Here is a 19,583-nt window from a genome sequence, read left to right as displayed (position 1 = left end):
AGAGATGTCATTTCGTTCACATGATAGGAACTTTTCTATTGAATCTAGAGATGACATGTATCTCAATTCCTATGAGGAGGGATTAGAAAAGAGATGTAATTTGGTTCATATCATATGAACTTTTCTATTGAATATACGCTAATGTTTATTTTCCTTTGAGATTAAGGGAGTATAGGAATCCATTCATATGAACCAAGTGGCTCTAAAGCTATAGAAATGATATCATGTTTATTTCCTTTGAAATGTGGAGTATATGAATCTATTTCTATGAACCAATTGGCTCTAAAGGAAAAAATCCTATAAAAATCATATCATATAGAGTTCCTATGATATTCCTCGACACTAAATGATGCTTGAAATTGCTGCGGGTGATACGATGGTCTTTCTTTGTAGACTCCTCACCCGTCTTTATAGTTACCTCTCGAAGATGAATGAAATGATATATACATGGTATTCTACATGTGCAATTTGGTACACGAAAACTCGGTAAAAGTTTGCGAGGTTCGAATTTTCAATAAAGCTATATGCACTGCATTTCGGAATGGAGGGAGCATACGGCAGTTGCTAACACACACGTGGAAGATTTGTGTGTAGGAGGAGTGGCTATTCTGTTAAATGACATGGCAAAACTGACACTGTCGGTTGCCAATCTAACGGTTCTTACGACGTTCGTCAGGAAAAGGCTTGTGGCGAACGTTTGTCGGATAATGATTTACGGACACATGCATTGCATTGATACGTGCCCCCCTCTCTCTCACGCACATGGACCCTCACGAGTCACGACTCTCCCGAGTCCTCTCGCAGACTCGCACGTTGCACCCACCATCTATCTGCAGGTAGACGTCACGCACATATGTGCTCTTCACACCCTACCCTCAGAACTTGTAAAAAACAAAAGACGGCGCGCACATTTTATTTTAGCTCACACGTCACACACTTATACTATTACTCTTGCAGCGAACGTTCTTTGGGCATAGTATATTGTACTCTCACGAAGAGAAGCGGTGCACGCACGCACTAGTTCTCTCACACCCACTCGCGGGTACACGTAGGAGCGCATTTTTTTAAGCTGGTACAACAAAATCACTCCACTATATATAAAAGCAGGAGCCTTGGCGCTTGCTTTACTAGGGTTCCTCTCGTTCACTCTCTCATGCTCTCCAGATCTAAGCAACACATAGGTGGCCACACTCTCTCTCAGCTCATGGCTGGTCACAAATCCGGTCGGACAACCTCGACCGGGGCAGGGGTGTAGGTGCATCGTTCACGCTGTCGTCGGCGGCGAGGGAGGAGACCAACGGCTGCCCGCGCGTCCCGATCGGTGGCCGTGCCGTTCTCTTCGAGAGAGCACCGGCTCGGGAGGGCCTCCGACCCCTTCTTCCCTGCGGTAGTCTGGTCAAGATGCGGCCTCCCGATGCCGTCTTTGCCACATGCCGATGACCCTCGGGTATATATTCCTTCGAAACCTGCCTTGCTCTACTGCCCCAGCTCCCTTCGTGTGGATCCTTTTCTACTTCCGTCCGCTGTTCCATAGCCACCTAGACTTCTACTATTATTAGAAGTAAAGCTAGTTCATATAGTCGACTCAAAGCGTTGGTTCAAATAGGGAAGAAAGTGGGAAAGCTGTAGCATGAATCTAGGACTTGGTTCTAAGAGGAAACGGGGGAAAGTAGTAATATCTGTCACTGTTTAAATAACCGTATTTCGTATTTGTGCAAACAGGGATGTTTGTCTCCATATCGTTTCGGGATGTCTGTCTCCGTATCGTTTCTATCCGCGCAATCAAAAGCACACACCTCAGTTTTAGTACAACCGCGCAAAATGAGATGGCTATGCCTCGTTGCCGTCGTCTAACCTCCCGTCTTCAAGGTATCCCTACATTGGTAGTAACTAAGGTAGAATGACCAATGCAATCTAAAAGAAGCTGATTCGTACGTTTTACTTCCTGATTGCAGTGCAGGGACGAGCGAAAACAACTGCATCCTAGTCCGGAATGCACTTTCTACCAGTTCATCCATGGACCGAGGACTAGCTGGCACGGCTGCACGGCGGTTTTTTGGACAGGTGCGCGGACAAGAGGCATTGTGGTCTGCTTATTTCTACAAATAGCGGTGCTTAAATTTAGTGGAATGCACAAGCATTTCAGCTGGTCAGTACAATGCATGGTTCAGTTCAGCTTTCCAGCTGAGACCACAATTATAATTGGTTATTCTGGAATGAGAGAACCTAACCCTGGATGGTGGCAACAAGAAAAAACCAGAGTGAACTCCAGGAAATTTAAGCCTGCCGGGAGGCCCTTTGCTCAGAGAAGCCTTGCTTGTTTTTTCCTGATTTGTAAACCTTCTCACAACTTTGTCTTTTGCTGTGAACTAGTATATGTTTGTTATGTTCTATGAATCATTGAGATGTATAAAATTGCTTAACTTATGCTTTTCAAGTTTTTTATGAAGACGAGTTTAATGTGAGTGTTCCACATGAGCGCTGGACTAGCGTGTGAACGTTTGGAATTTATTACATTGTGGCCTCAATTAATTGCATGAACCACTGTAACAAGATACATAGTTGCTTATATGTCAGACAACAGATTGTTGATTGTTAGCTGGTCGATAGCCTAGTGTTGAAGCGAGCTGAGCCAATGTGGCGTGTTTTGCTCAACTGCTTACAAGTGGGGTAGCACCAACAGTGTTTACAAGTACTTATGTATACTTCGGCGCATGGTTCTCGAACGAGTGCTCTATTTCATCAAAACACACACTGCTCGTATGATAAACCGTGACAACTTATGTCTTACCATGCCATATTCATGAAAAAACTAGTGACGACGCATCTGTTTCGGCAACAATTATGATGGTTCTCCCGTGATTCACGGGCACACAAAAGTAGCAGCAGTTCCCATAGACGGATTCAAACAGAGTACTAGCCCCAGAGGGGTCGATAACAGGCAAGGTTCGGATAATTAGACACAGTCCAAACTACTATTAAACACTAGCTGGGGCAACTATTTCATGCCTCGATCTAATTTGGGTTGGACACAAGACGGACCTTGCCATGAACATCATCGAGGACGTCCCGCTGCAGCTCAATCCTGTGAACCTTCATGAAGGCAACCTTGTGGCCTTGCCACTGATAAACTTGTTTGTGGAGGCATGCCACGTCATCTTCCTGCGTAAGCTTGACAACAACACGAAGGAGTACCTTTGAACTTCTTGTGCTTCAGTACACCCTGGACAACATGCCTGACAACAGTGAGGCTGGAATACAACTCTTCATTGGTATAACCGCAAATGGCTTCCAGGATCCAACAGCCTAAGAACTCTGTTTTCCCAGTGCGTATATTCAGGTCGTCCGCCTCATAGCGAGTGACATGTACAACCACACAATCCTTGTCTGCATCAGGGCTCTAATTGAAACAGAAACAAATTCTGAATTACTTTTCAGTATAAGAAACACAAGTTATTTAAACCACTATGTATAGCATGGCATCGAAGCTAATAAAATTTTGCATTATTAATCACCACATACTTCCTTTTCTAAAAAAATCACCACATAATTAGATGAAAAACCACAATCGAGATCGGCAAAGAAGGAAATCACCTTGGGCAGCTCAGCGGGGGGGACACATCCACGAAGGGGGAAAACTGCTCCTGCAGTGCCACGGGGGCTGTAACCTCAAACGGGGCGTTGACCATCTCAGTAGTGGCCGTGAGCGTATCTGGGGTCGGCTCGGTGGTTGCCTCCATCTTCTTGGAGCTCTCTATCTCGTGGGGATCAGCCTCCCGCGTCTACTCCAATATCGGCAGATCTTTGCCTGGTTCTCCTTGGTCCATCATGAAACTAACGAGTACTAGGAGACCACTGAAAGGAAAACACAATCGCAATGACAATGAAACAAAAAAGAGAGTGAGGATCGGTTACTACTTTGCAAAAGTTCTTTTTTTTCTCTGAACGAAAATATACCAACATCACGGATCCGCTTACCTTCCCTTCGTTCGGAGAGAAGAACAGTGGCAGATGCGAGTGTTGCCTTTCTTGAAGACGGTGAGGGAGAAGGGGATTCAACGACGAGTGAAATGATGGTTGCTTCGTCCGTCAAACTTAGACTGCGGGGAGGTGGGGTTTTCTGATACGACGGCTCGTTACTGCCGCGCTACGACCGGGGTGACTCTTCGCCTGCATACTGCCTTCTAATTTGGTGGATGGCATTTGGGCCCGCGCGCTGCATGGCCCGCATGTCGGTGAACAAAAGTATAACGGCATTCAGTAGAGGGAGACATTTCAATGACCTAGGAGGAGCCAGAAGCGGTAGAGTGTCTCCACTGTACTAGTAGTAATTGTTTTTCTGGGTAGCTGTAGAGTGTCTCCACTGTACTAGTAGTAATTGTTTCTCTGGGCCCAAGACAAAACAGCCCATCCACACTAGTAAATAGTAAAATCAATTCAAATGCCCATATATTTACTGAATGAGAGGCGCTACCCACACCCAGCACACCGCCCCCCCCCCCAAAAAAACCTGGGTGCTCTTCTTCCTCCTCGCTCCCACCCACCTCACGTCAGCTCGCTCCACTCGTACCCCCAAATTCCTCACCTCACTCCTACAGAAAACCCCAGCTCCCCTTCTTCCTCACTCCTACAGAAAACCCCCAGCACCCCTTCTTCTTCGCTCGCACTACAACTAGGCTCGTCATTCGTTACTCTGCTCAAATCCGTGAACGCGACGGGACACCCTCGAGGAAAATGGAGTCGGCTGACCCCGGCACCAAGAAGATGAGGCTCCCGCCAGCGGCGACGTCTGTTGTAGATCCCGCACCCGGCAGCGCGGGGAGAAGCGGCGACCCCGCCCCCACCGGATCCCCGGAACCCGTAGAATCTCGGGTGGACCGCATCAGCAATCTCCCGGACGCCATCCTTGGGGAGATCATCTCGCTTCTCCCCACCAAGGATTGCTGCCGCACCCAAGTCCTCTCAATTCAGTGGCGCTCTCTATGGCGCGCCGTGCCCCTTAATCTCGACTGTCGTCAGCTATCTCTCTTCAATGATTTTGAAATCCCCAGAGCCATCATCTCCTCCCACCAGGGCTCCGTTCAAAGCCTCTGCATCCCGTCATGCTACCTGAGCAAGCATACCATGCCCTGCATGGTGGACGCCTGGCTGAAATCCCCTGAATTCACAGAACTACAACTGCTTGAGTTCTACTATTCCCCTGGAAAGCACATACCACATACCGAACGCCATGAACTTGTGCCCTCAGCACCGATGTCCATCTCGCGGTTTTCGTCCTCTCTCCACACCGCCACCTTTGCGCTGTGCTACCTACCAGACAATCTGGTACTAAACCTTCGACTCCCATTTCTCAAGAAACTTTCACTTGTGCGGGTTCGTATATCAGAGGCCTCATTGCACAACATCATCCACTCCAGTTGCCCTGCGCTGGAGTTCTTGGTGCTTGTTTTCACAGTTAGAATCGGTTGTCTCCAAATAAAGTCGCCTAACCTTGTAAGAATTGGAATTTCTTTTGACGGAAGGCAGCTCATCATCCAAGATGCCCCTTCACTTCAAAGGTTGATCCTTGATTCTAGTTATTCACCGTTGCAAATAACCGTCCTCTCTATGCCTAAACTAGAGACCTTGGGTGTAATACATGATCTCTGTGCTCATTTCAATATGGTGTTTGGCTCCACAGTTCTTCAGGTACTCTATATTATCATCTACACTTGTAACCATAAGCTGCATTTTAAATTTCTGCGCATAATTTATATATCATCTTGGAGTACACATTTTGTACTAATATTATGTTCTATGCTCAATGAAGAGTTTCTCCATGGATGGCCTATCAATGGTGCTGGATTCTGTCAAGATCTTATATATCCAAATGAATAGTTTTGATCTGAACAAGATTATTAGCTTGCTGCAATGCTTTCCATGTCTGGAGAAGTTGTATATAAAGGTGATAATTTCACGCACATTGAAAGCCCGCATATAGTGTACTAGAATTAACCGTTCAGCTGTTGCTCTTTCGACACTCTTCTTTTAGACCTTAACTGTTTTCAATCTTCATGTCTATTTAGGCAACAGGACGGGGTAAGAAAGTTATAACCAATCGGTGGATTCGTAAGCATCGGGATTTTCTCACTTCTCATGAGATTCGATTGAAGACAATAATGCTAGAACGATATGTAGCCAACCGTGCAAACACAAGATTTGCCACATTCTTCCTGTTGAATGCGAGGTTACTATCATCCATCAGCCTTAAGTTTATCAGCAGCATGGTTTTGATGGATGGGTATGTCGAAGAGCAAAAAAAGGAGTTTCAGGTGGGCAAAAGAGCTTCTGAACGTGTCGGGCTTCTATTTACAACATATTGTGGTCATAATCCAGTAAATTTTACGACCCAGGATGTTCATTCTATGGACCTGACCGATCCATTTGACTTTGACTGCCGAAAATAGTGCTGCAGTTAGATGTTGTTGCCCTTTTCAATCTGTTTTTTGTAAACCTGATGAACAATTAACCCTCGTGCTTTTGTACAGTTTGTAAGCTGGAGTTAGATGTTCCTGCCCTTTTCAACTCGGCTGTGACTGTCATATTTTCTTTGAAACAAGGCAAATGGCTTGCCATTCGTTTAATTTAGAGTGAAATATTGTAACAAATCCCAACCAAGGGAAATAACATCACTCTCGCCGGCTGCTTGAGCTCACTGTGCATTACAGAAGCCAAGTGATTAGCCCCCACCAGCACCCACAAACTTATTTCGAACTAGCACATCAAATGGGCTGTAAATTTTCATAGGAAAGGCTGCATGACCGTGACAGATTTGGATTCTGACATTTGGGACACGCGAGGAAATAGCCTATCCAAGGTGGTGTCGACTTACTAGCCAGTCAACAAACGATTCTGCCTACCAGCCGTTGGATTGACATCCAACATCTGTCGTGTATCTTCTATCTCTTGTCTTCTTCTTCCTCCAACCGCCCAAACCAAACCACCCTGTCGGCTCCGCCTGCTCCCGCCTCCCATGGCTGGCTGCGCCTCCGCCGCCCTACAGTACGTACCCTCCAACGTTGGCCAGTCCCTCCCTCTATTCCCCCACACGTCCTGTTATTCTCTGGCGACGTCAGCCCCAACACGCACCCGCGCCCGAACCAGTCAACCCTCGTACTCCCCTCCGCCAGCGACTGGACCGGCGCATCTTCAACGGCTCCTGTTTGTTCCGTCCGAGGCCTCGCCGTCGTCCTCCGCCTTGCAGCCTTGGTTTGCTCGCCGTGCGCTGTGCGCCGCCCTCTTGCGTTGTCAACGACGCCAACAACCGAGAGGAACAAGGAGATGACTGTACGTGGAGAGGATGACAGTAGGGACCCACCAGCGTCATGGCAGTACGCAAGCAAGTGCCTCTATAGTACAAGCCCAAAAATATGGTTCCTCCTAATGGTTGGACATCTGGGGCTCATGCCATTGTCAACGTAGTCAATAAACGAGAGAATTACACTACGAGCGGCTGACACCAGGGACCCAGCAAGTCGCGCAGTTTTGTTTTTTTGAGGAACAAGCAGTTGTTATTTATACTAGTTTTAGCGACGGATCAGGGTAACAACGGGGCTGTGCGGGGGCTGTGGCCCGTCTAGCCAGGGTTTTATTTATGTTTACCACATCATGAGCCCAGTTGTGTTTTTTTCTTGCTGAAAATGGCTAGCCCAGTTCTATTTTTTTAAAAGAAATACCCAAACAAGGCCTACTTGCTTTATCGGCCCTGCTGGGCTGCAAATCTTTCAAGACGAGGAGAGTTTCATTCGGTTTGCCCAGAAATGGGCTGTACATTTTTAAAACACATCAAACCGGGAATTAGTTTCAATTTTTTTATTAAAAGATATTAAATTCCATTGATTTTTATGCGTGGACAACTATTTGGATTTTATATTTATATAAATTATTTTTCAAAATAGTTTGAATGTGAATCAATATTTCTGGATTAATAACAGTTGACCGCACCGAAATATGCAAAATTTCGTATACTTTTTAACCGTGGCCACAATATGGGGCGTAATGCTAACAAAAAGAAGATGGGCTCCAAAAAAATTCTTAAGAATTAGCAAATGGGTTGTACATTATTAGAAATAATGGCAGATGGGCTGTATGCTGTTTTCCACAGATTTGAGGCTGACTTGTGCGCCTACTACAGGTTGACGCGTATGCTTTCATAAAAAAAAGGTTGACGCACACGCAACGCCCTGTCAACTTAGTCAACACACGAGAGCAGTGACTGTTGGATGTCCATCCAACGGCTGTCGTGCTTCTTCAATCTCTGCTCTTCATGCTCCAGCCGCTCAAACAAGCGCCGGCGGGACTGCCTGCTCCCTCCTCCCGCGGTAGGCTATGCTGCCGTGCAGGCCTCACGGCCCCACCGTACTCCCATCGCTGGCGTAGCCATCCCTCTACTCACCCACACATGCTGTTATTCTCCGGCGACGGCAGACGAACCAGTAAACCCTCGTACTCCTCCGCGTGGGAAACAACTGCCGAGTATTCCCTGGCTCCGTGTCGTTCCCTTCCTAGGCCTCGCCGTCGTCCACCGCCCTGGTGCTCTCAGCGCGGCCTGGTCAACGTGGTCAATTAACGACATCCATCGGAAGTGGACTGTACGTGGAGAGGCTGACAGCTGGGTCCACGGCCGCACGCAAGGAAATGCCTCCTTATTACGCGCAAAATAATGATTCCTCCACCTGACAGCTAGGACCCACAGGAAGGGCCTCTGTATTTCGCAAAAAAATGTTCCCCCCGCTGACAGGTCGGACCCACCAGCTATATCTTCGCACGCAAGGAAGTGCCTCCTTATTACGCCCAAAAAAAATGAATACCCCCTGCTAGCTGGGACCCACCATATTGTTGGGCTAACTTGTGGGCCTACTAAGTTGACGGGGACGGAGGGCTTTGTCAACTTAGTCAATACTCCAGTGACTGTATGATGTCCATCCAACGGCCATAGTGCTTCTTCAACCTCTGGTCTTCTTGCTCCAGCCGCCCAAAGCAGCGCCAGTCGTGCCGCCTGCTCCTGCCTCCCGTGGCCGGCTGTGCTACCGTGGAGGCCTCACCGCCCCCATACTACTCCCACCACTGGCCAGGCCATCCCTCCACTCACCCACACCCCCTGTTATTCTGCGGCGACGGCAGCCTCACACCGCAGCCGAACCAGTGAACGCTCGTACTCCTCTCCGCGTGGGCATCCATTGCCGCGTCTTGCTCGGCTCCGCGTCTTCCCCTTCCTAGGCCTCGCCGTCGTCCACTGCCGTGGTGCTCTCGGCGCGGCGTGGTCAATGTGGTCAACGACTGACTTCCATCGGAAGAGTACTGTACGTGGAGAGGCTGACAGCTGGGTCCACGGCAGCCGCAAGGAAGTGCCTCCTTATTACGCGGAAAATAATTATTCCTCCACCTGACAGCGGGGACCCACCGGACGGGCCACCAGTATTTTGCGAAAAAAAATCGTTTCCCCCTGACTTCTGGGACCCACCGGACGGGCCACCGTATTTCGCGAAAAAAACGTTCCCCCCGCTGTCAGCTCGGACCCACCGGAAGTGCCTCCTTATTGCGCACAAAAAAATGAATACTCCCCCAGCTAGCTGGGACCCACCTTGGTGGGAGGCTGACTTGTGGGCCTACTAAGTTGACGGGGACGAAGGGCTTTGTCAACTTAGTCAATATGAACGATTCTAGCTCCAGTGACCGTATGATGTCCATCCAACCGCCGTTGTGCTTCTTCAACCTCTGGTCTTCTTGCTCCAGCCGCCCAAAGCAGCGCCGGTCGTGCCGCATGCTCCTGCCTCCCCTGGCCGGCTGTGCTGCCGCAAGGGCCTCACTGCCCCCTACTATTCCCATCGCTAGCCAGGCTCTGCGGCGACGGCAGCCTCACACCACAGCCGAACCAGTGAACCCTCGTACTCCTCTCCGCGCGGGCTTCCACTGTCGCGTCTTCCCCGGCTCCGCGTCGTCCCCTTCCTAGGCCTCGCCATCGTCCACCGCCGTGGTGCTCTCCGCGCGGCGTGGTCAACGTGGTCAAGGAAAGACTTCCATCGGAAGAGTACTGTACGTGGAGAGGCTGACAGCTGGGTCCACGGCCACAGCCCAGTTTTTTTGTGATTTGCCAAGTAAGTCGCTTTGTCAGGCCTGTTGGGCTGCAAATCTTTCAAGACGAGGAGAGCGTTCATTCGGCTGGCCGAGAAAATGGCCCATCAGTAATGAGAAATGGCCTGTACATTTTTAAAACACATCAAACTGGCAATTAGTTTCAAATATCTTTTTTTCATTTCAATATTTTAAATTACATTAATTTTTATGCGTGGAGAGTTTGTTGGATTTTATATTGATATACATTTATTTTTAAAATCAGTTTGAATGTGAGTCGAAATTTCGGGATTAAAAACAGTTCGGACCGCACCGAAATATGCAAAATTTCGTATAATTTTCTAACCGTGGCCACAATATGGGCTGTAATGCTAACAAAAAGAATATGGGCTCCAAAAAAACCTTAAGAATTAGCAAATGGGTTGTAAATTATTAGAAATAATGGCAGATGGGTTGTATGCTGTTTTCCACAGATTTGAGGCTTTCCTAAAAAAAGGTTGACGCACAAGCACTGACTGTTGGATGTCCATCCAACGGCCGTCGTGCTTCTTCAATCTCTGCTCTTCCTTCTCCAGCCGCTCAAACAAGCGCCGGCGGGACTGCATGCTCCCTCCTCCCCGCGGCCGGCTGTGCTACCGCGTAGGCCTCACCGCCCCACCGTACTCCCATCGCTGGCCTAGCCATCCCTCTACCCACCCACACCTGCTGTTATTCTCCGGCGGCAGACGAACCAGTAAACCCTCGTACAGTCATACTCCCCTCCGCGTGGGAAACAACTGCCGAGTCTTCCCTGCCTCCGTGTCGTCCCCTTCCTAGGCCTCGTCGTCGTCCACCGCCGTGGTGCTCTCGGCGCGGCGTGGTCAATGTTGTCAACGACCGACTTCCATCGGAAGAGTACTGTGCGTGGAGACGCTGACAGCTGGGTCCACGGCCGCAGCAAGGAAGTGCCTCCTTATTACGCGCAAAATAATTATTCCTCCACCTGACAGCGGGGACCCACCGGACGGGCCACCGTATTTAGCGAAAAAAACGTTCCCCCCTGACTGCTGGGACCCACCAGCTACACCTTCGTACGCAAGGAAGTGCGTCAGGGCAAAAAAAACAAAACGATTCGCACCCCTGACTGCTTGGACTCACCAGGTACATCTTCGCACGCAAAGAAGTGCCTGACAGTCGGGACCCACCTGGTCGAAGCGTACGTAGCGTTGTCATTCTGGTCGCGAACGTGTATGTACATATATACTGGTGGATGTAGAGGCGCGCACGTGTCGTAGTAGAGGCGCGCACGTAGTATGTACACGTACGTACAACGGCCAGGGTGCAAGAAAGAAAATACGGCCACGTATGTTATGTGTACATACGGGCGGGGTCTCGAACGCCTACTCGCGCATACGTACGGCGAGGGCTCGCTGACATGGCTGGGTCGGAACGGAGAAACAGCGTCGTCGTCGTGTTCATGGGGAGGCAACGGAATGCGTCGTGTTCATGGGGAGGCAACGGAATGCGTCGTGTTCATCGGGAGGCAACGGAACGCGTGGGAGCCAACCGGCTGGGTCGGAACGGAATGCGTGGTCATGTTCATCGGGAGGGCTTGGACGGAACAGGCGATGGAAACGAGGCCTGGCGTACCGTAGAACGAAGGAAACGGCCTTGTGTTCGACCGGCCACGTTCGAAACGGGATCCTGTTCATCGGGAGGGGTGTGGCGTACCGCAAAACAGACGAAACGGACCTCCTACGGTCGAAACGGGGGTCCTGTTGATCAGAAGGGGTGTGGCGTACCGCAAAATAGACAAAACGGACCTCCTACGGTCGAAACGGGGGTCCTGTTGATCGGGAGGGGTGTGGCGTACCGCAAAAAGGACGAAACAGACCTCCTACGGTCGAAACGGGGGTCCTGTTCATCGGGAGGGGTGTGGCGTACCGCAAAACGGGACTCCACGGGATACTGTTCATCTCCACCGTCGACCTCCTCCAGCCTCCACGGGCTACCGTCGACCTCCTCCAGCCTCCACGGGCTACCGTCGACCTCCTCCAGCCTCCACGGGCTCCTGTTCATCCAGCCTCCACCGCGCGCTACTCCACCGGCTACTGTTCAACCACCCCTCCACCGTCTACTGTTCATCCAGCCCTCCACACCACGGGGTCCTGTTCAACCACCCCTCCACGGGCACCCCTCCACCGTCTACTGTTCATCCAGCCCTCCACACCATAGGGTCCTGTTTATCCAGAGGCAACGCCACCGCTCACTGTTCATCCAACCCCCCCCCCCCCCCCCCGCCCGCAACGCTCACTGTTCATCCCAGAGGCAGCATCGATCGGCTTCAGTTAGCAGCAGTAGCGAAGGAATCGCTCGATCGGGTTCAGTTAACAACCATTGATCGATCGCTCGGGTCAGTAACGCGTAGCCTGCAGTGCAATCGCTCGGGTTCAGTTAGAACCCAACGCCTCGCTCGGGTTCAGTTAGAGCCAACGCCTCGCACACACGCGCGTACGTGTACGAGAGAAACGCGCATCGCTCGGCCCCCGACCTCCCACCGTAACCGGGAACTCCCCGAAATTTTCCTCGCCCTCGCTTCTACCACGGTTTTTTTCCGTCATGGACGGCCCAAAGAATGTCATGCAGCTGCATCTCCGGCCCGCTCAGGACGAAAAGCCCATTTTCTGTCATGATTTTTATCATAGAAGTAGGAGCCCACCACATCTATGATGATACCGGGTTTTGTCACAATTATCATCATAGAAGTGTCATATGTATGAGAAAAAAATTTCCTTCGGCCCAAAATGTCACGGATGTCTCTCTTTTTTGTAGATTGAACCCACAGCTAAGCACTTCTCCCATTGCAAGAAAGATCAATCTAGTAGGCCAAACCACACTGATAATTCGAAGAGACTTGCAAAGATAACCAATCATACATAAAAGAATTTAGAGAAGATTCAAATATTGTTCATAGATAAACTTGATCATAAACCCACAATTCATCGGTCTCAACAAACACACCGCAAAAGAAGATTACATCGAATAGATCTCCACAAGAGAGGGGAAGAACATTCTATTGAGATCCAAAGAGAGAGAAGAAGCCATCTAGCTAATAACTATGGACCCGAAGGTCTGAGGTAAACTACTCACACATCATCGGAGAGGCTATGGTGTTGATGTAGAAGCCCTCCGTGATCGATGCCCCCTCCGGCGGAGCTCCGGAAAAGGCCCCAAGATGGGATCTCACGGGTACAGAAGGTTGCGGCGGTGGAATTAGGTTTTTGGCTCCGTATCTGGTAGTTTGGGGGTACGTAGGTATATATAGGAGGAAGAAGTACGTCGGTGGAGCAACATGGGGCCCACGAGGGTGGAGGGCGCGCCCAGGGGGGTAGGCGCGCCCCCCTACCTCGTGCCCTCCTGGTTGATGTCTTGACGTAGGGTCCAAGTCCTCTGGATCACGTTCGTTCCGAAAATCACGTTCCCTAAGGTTTCATTCCGTTTGGACTCCGTTTGATATTCTTTTTCTGCGAAACTCTGAAATAGGCAAAAAAAACAACAATTCTGGGCTGGGCCTCCGGTTAATAGGTTAGTCCCAAAAATAATATAAAAGTGTATAATAAAGCCCATTAATGTCCAAAATAGAATATAATATAGCATGGAACAATAAAAATTATAGATACGTTGGAGACGTATCAAGCATCCCCAAGCTTAATTCCTGCTCATCCTCGAGTAGGTAAATGATAAAACAGAATTTTTGATGTGGAATGCTACTTGGCATAATTTCAATGTAGTTCTCTTAATTGTGTATGAATATTCAGATCCGAAATATTCAAGACAAAATTTTAATATTGACATAAAAATAATAATACTTCAAGCATACTAACTAAGCAATTATGTCTTCTCAAAATAACATGGCCAAAGAAAGTTATCCCTACAAAATCATATATTCTGGCTATGCTCTATCTTCACCACACAAAATATTTAAATCATGCACAACCCCGATGACAAGCCAAGCAATTGTTTCATACTTTTAGTGTTCTCAAACTTTTTCAATCTTCACGCAATACATGAGCGTGAGCCATGGATATAGCACTATATGTGGAATAGAATGGTGGTTGTGGTGAAGACAAAAAAGGGAGAAGATAGTCTCACATCAAATAGGCGTATCAACGGGCTATGGAGATGCCCATTAATAGATATCAATGTGAGTGAGTAGGGATTTCCATGCAACGGATGCACTTAGAGCTATAAGTATATGAAAGCTCAACAAAAGGAACTAAGTGGGTGTGCATCCAACTTGCTTGCTCACGAAGACCTAGGGCATTTTGAGGAAACCCATCGTTGGAATATACAAGCCAAGTTCTATGAAAAATTTCCATCTAGTATATGAAAGTGATATCATAGGAGACTCTCTATCATGAAGATCATGGTGCTACTTTGAAGCACAAGTGTGGTAAAAGGATAGTAACATTGTCCCTTCTCTCTTTCTCTCTCATTTTTTTTATTTGGGCTTTTTCTTCTTCTTTTTATGGCCTCTTTTTTTTTGTCCGGAGTCTCATCCCGACTTGTGGGGGAATCATAGTCTCCATCATCCTCTCCTCACTTGGGACAATGCTCTAAAAATGATGATCATCACACTTTTATTTACTTACAACTCAACAATTACAACTCAATACTTAAAACAAAATATGACTCTATGTGAATGCCTCCGGCGGTATACCGAGATATGCAATGAATCAAGAGTGACATGTATGAAAGAATTATGAATGGTGGCTTTGCCACAAATACAATGTCAACTACATGATCATGCAAGGCAATATGACAATGATGGAGCGTGTCATAGTAAACGAAACGGTGGTAAGTTGCATGGCAATATATCTCGGAATGGCTATGGAAATGCCATGATAGGTAGGTATGGTGGCTGTTTTGAGGAAGGTATATGGTGGGTGTATGATACCGGCGAAAAGTGCGCGGTATTAGAGAGGCTAGCAATGGTGGAAGGAAGAAAGTGCGTATAATCCATGGACTCAACATTAGTCATAAAGAACTCATATACTTATTGCAAAAATCTACAAGTTATCAAAGCAAAGTATTACGCGCATGCTCCTAGGGGGATAGATTGGTAGGAAAATACCATCGCCCGTCCCCGACCGCCACTCATAAGGAAGACAATCAATAAATAAATCATGCTCCGGCTTCATCACATAACGGTTCACCATACGTGCATGCTACGGGAATCACAAACTTTAACACAAGTATTTCTCAAATTCAAAACTACTCAACTAGCATGACTCTAATATCACCATCTACATATCTCAAAACAATTATCTAGTATCAAACTTCTCATAATATTCAACACACTAATAAGAATTGTTTTACTAATCTTGAGTGCCTATCATTGTTAAAGCAAATTACCATGCTGTTTTGTAGGACTCTCAAAATAATCTAAGTGAAGCATGAGAGAACAATAGTTTCTATAAAACAAATCCACCACCGTGCTCTAAAAGATATAAGTGAAGCACTAGAGCAAAAACTATATAACTCAAAAGATATAAGTGAAGCACATAGAGTATTCTAACAATTTCCGAATCAAGTGTGTCCCTCTCAAAAGGTGTGTTCAGAAAAGATGATTGTGGTAAACTAAAAAGCAAAGACTCAAATAATACAAGACGATCCAAGCAACACATATCATGTGGTGAATAAAAATATAGCTCCAAGTAAAGTTACCGATGGAAGTAGACGAAAGAGGGGATGCCTTCCGGGGCATCCCCAAGCTTTGGCTTTTTGGTGTCCTTAGATTATCTTGGGGTGCCATGGGCATCCCCAAGCTTAGGCTCTTTCCACTCCTTGTTCCATAATCCATCAAATCTTTTACCCAAAACTTGAAAACTTCACAACACAAAACTTAACAGAAAATCTCGTGAGTTCCGTTAGCGAAAGAAAACAAAACCCCACTTCAAGGTACTATAATGAAATCATTCTTTATTTATATTGGTGTTAAACCAACTGTATTCCAACTTATCTATGGTTTATAAACTATTTTATTAGCCATAGGTTCATCAAAATAAGCAAACAACACACGAAAAACAGAATCTGTCAAAAACAGAACAGTCTGTAGTAATATGTAACTAACGCAAACCTCTGGAACTCCAAAAATTCAGAAAAAAGAGGACGACCAAGAAAATTTGTTTATTGATCAGCAGCAATTGGAATCAATATTTTATCACATCCTGGTGATTTTTATCAATTATTTTCGTGAACAGAAAGTTTCTGGAATTTTCAGCAAGATCAAATAACTATCATCCAAGAAGATCCTATAGGTTAAACTTGGCACAAACACTAAGTAAAACATAAAAACAAATCTAACCAGAGGCTAGATCAAATATTTATTCCTCAACAGAAGCAAAAAGCAAATAAAAAAACTAAAAATAAAATTGGGTTGCCTCCCAACAAGCGCTATCGTTTAACGCCCCTAGCTAGGCATAAAAGCAAGGATAGATCTAGGTATTGCCATCTTTGGTAGGCAATCCATAAGTGGCTCTCATGATAGATTCATATGGTACTTTTATTTTCTTTCTAGGAAAGTGTTCCATGCCTTTCCTTGACGGAAATTGGAATCTAATATTTCATTCCTTCATATCAATAATTGCACCGATCATTCTAAGGAAAGGTCTACCAAGAATAATAGGACATGAAGGATTGCAATCTATATCAAGAACAATAAAATCTACGGGCACATAATTCCTATTTGCAATAATAATAACATCATTAATTCTTCCCATAGGTTTCTTAATGGTGGAATCCGCAAGGTGCAAGTTTAAAGAGCAATCATCAAAATCACGGAAACCTAGCAAATCGCACAAAGTCTTTGGAATCGTGGAAACACTAGCACCCAAATCACACAAAGCATAGCATTCATGATCTTTAATTTTAATTTTAATAGTAGGTTCCCACTCATCATAAAGTTTTCTAGGGATAGAAACTTCCAACTCAAGTTTTTCTTCATAAGATTGCATCAAAGCATCAACGATATGTTTAGTAAAAGCTTTATTTTGACTAAAAGCATGAGGAGAATTTAGCACGGATTGCAACAAGGAAATACAACCTATCAAAGAGCAATTATCATAATTAAATTCCTTGAAATCCAAAATAGTGGGTTCATTAATATCTAAAGTTTTGATCTCTTCAATCCCACTTTTACAAATTTTTGCATCAAGATCTAAAAACTCCGAATTTTTGGAACGCCTTCTAGGTAAAGGTGGATCATATTCAGTCCCATCATTATCAAGATTCATATTGCAAAACAAAGATTTAATAGGGGACACATCAATAAATTTTAGATCTTCATCTTTATTTTCATAGAAATTAGAAGAACATGCTTTCCTAAAGCAATCTTTCTTAGCACGCATCCTAGCGGTTCTTTCTTTGCACTCATCAATGGAAATTCTCATGGATTTGAGAGACTCATTGATATCATGCTGAGGTGGAATAGATCTAAGTTTTAAAGAATCAACATCAAGAGAAATTCTATCAACGTTCCTAGCCAATTCATCAACTTTAAGCAATTTTTCTTCAAGCAAAGCATTGAAATTCTTTTGCGAATTCATAAACTCCTAAACACTAGTCTCAAATTCAGAAGGCATCTTATTAAAGTTCCCATAAGAATTGTTGTAGGAATTACCATAATTATTAGAGGAATTACTAGGATAAGGCCTAGGATTAAAGTTTCCTCTATACGCGTTGTTACCAAAATTATTCCTACCAACAAAATTCACATCCATAGATTCATTATTATTCTCAATCAAAGTAGACAAAGGCATATCATTAGGATCAGAAGAAACACTCTTAGTAGCAAATAATTTCATAAGTTCATCCATCTTTCCACTCAAAACATTCATTTCTTCTATCGCATGCACTTTTTTATTAGTAGATCTTTCAGTGTGCCATTGAGAATAATTAACCATAATATTATCTAGCAGTTTAGTAGCTTCTCCTAAAGTGATTTCCATCAAAGTGCCTCCCGCGGCCGAATCTAAAAGATTTCTAGAAGCAAAATTCAATCCGGCATAAAAATTTTGTATGATCATCCATAAATTCAAACCATGTGTAGGACAATTACGTATCATTAATTTCATCCTCTCCCAAGCTTGTACAACATGTTCATGATCAAGTTTCTTAAAATCCATAATATCGTTTCTAAGAGAGATGATCTTAGCGGGAGGAAAATACTTAGAGATAAAAGCATCTTTGCACTTATTCCAAGAATCAATACTATTTTTAGGCAAAGATGAAAACCAAGCTTTAGCACGATCTCTAAGCGAAAAGGGAAATAGCTTCAGTTTAACAATATCATTATCCACATCTTTCTTCTTTTGCATATCACACAAATCAACGAAGCTATTTAGATGGGTAGCGGCATCTTCACTAGGAAGGCCGGCGAATTGATCTTTCATGACAAGATTCAACAAAGCAGCATTGATTTCACAAGATTCGGTATCGGTAAGAGGAGCAATCGGATTGCTAAGAAAATCATTATTGTTGGTATTGGTAAAGTCACACAACTTAGTATTATCTTGAGCCATCGTGACAAGCAAGCAATCCAACACACGAGCAAACAAGAAGCAAGCGAAAAAGAGGTGAACGGAAAAGAGAGGGCGAATAAAACGGCAAGGGTGAAGTGGGGGAGAGGAAAACGAGAGGCAAAAGGCAAATAATGTAATGCGGGAGATAAGGGTTTGTGATGGGTACTTGGTATGTTGACTTTTGTGTGGACTCCCCGGCAACGGCGCCAGAAATCCTTCTTGCTACCTCTTGAGCACTGCGTTGGTTTTCCCTTGAAGAGGAAAGGGTGATGCAGCAAAGTAGCATAAGTATTTCCCTCAGTTTTTTAGAACCAAGGTATCAATCCAGTAGGAGACCACGCACGAGTCCCTCGCACCTACACAAACAAATAAATCCTCGCAACCAACGCAATAAAGGGGTTGTCAATCCCTTCACGGTCACCTATGAGAGTGAGATCTGATAGATATGATAAGATAATATTTTTGGTATTTTTATGATAAAGATAAGTAAAATAAAAGGTAATAAAAATAGCTAAGTGTTGGGAGATTAATATGATGGAAAATAGACCCGGGGGCCATAGGTTTCACTAGAGGCTTCTCTCAAGAGCATAAGTATTATGGTGGGTGAACAAATTACTGTTGAGCAATTGATAGAATTGAGCATAGTTATGAGAATATCTAGGTATGATCATGTATATAGGCATCACGTCCGAGACAAGTAGACCGACTCCTTCCTGCATCTACTACTATTACTCCACACATCGACCGCTATCCAGCATGCATCGAGAGTACTAAGTTCATAAGAACAGAGTAACGCTTTAAGCAAGATGACATGATGTAGAGGGATAAACTCATGCAATATGATATAAACCCCATCTTGTTATCCTCGATGGCAACAATAAAATACGTGCCTTGCTGCCCCTACTGTCA

The sequence above is a fragment of the Aegilops tauschii genome, chromosome 3, assembly GCF_002575655.3.
Source record: "Aegilops tauschii subsp. strangulata cultivar AL8/78 chromosome 3, Aet v6.0, whole genome shotgun sequence".
Lineage (NCBI taxonomy): Eukaryota > Viridiplantae > Streptophyta > Magnoliopsida > Poales > Poaceae > Aegilops > Aegilops tauschii.
This window is presented reverse-complemented; position numbering follows the sequence as displayed.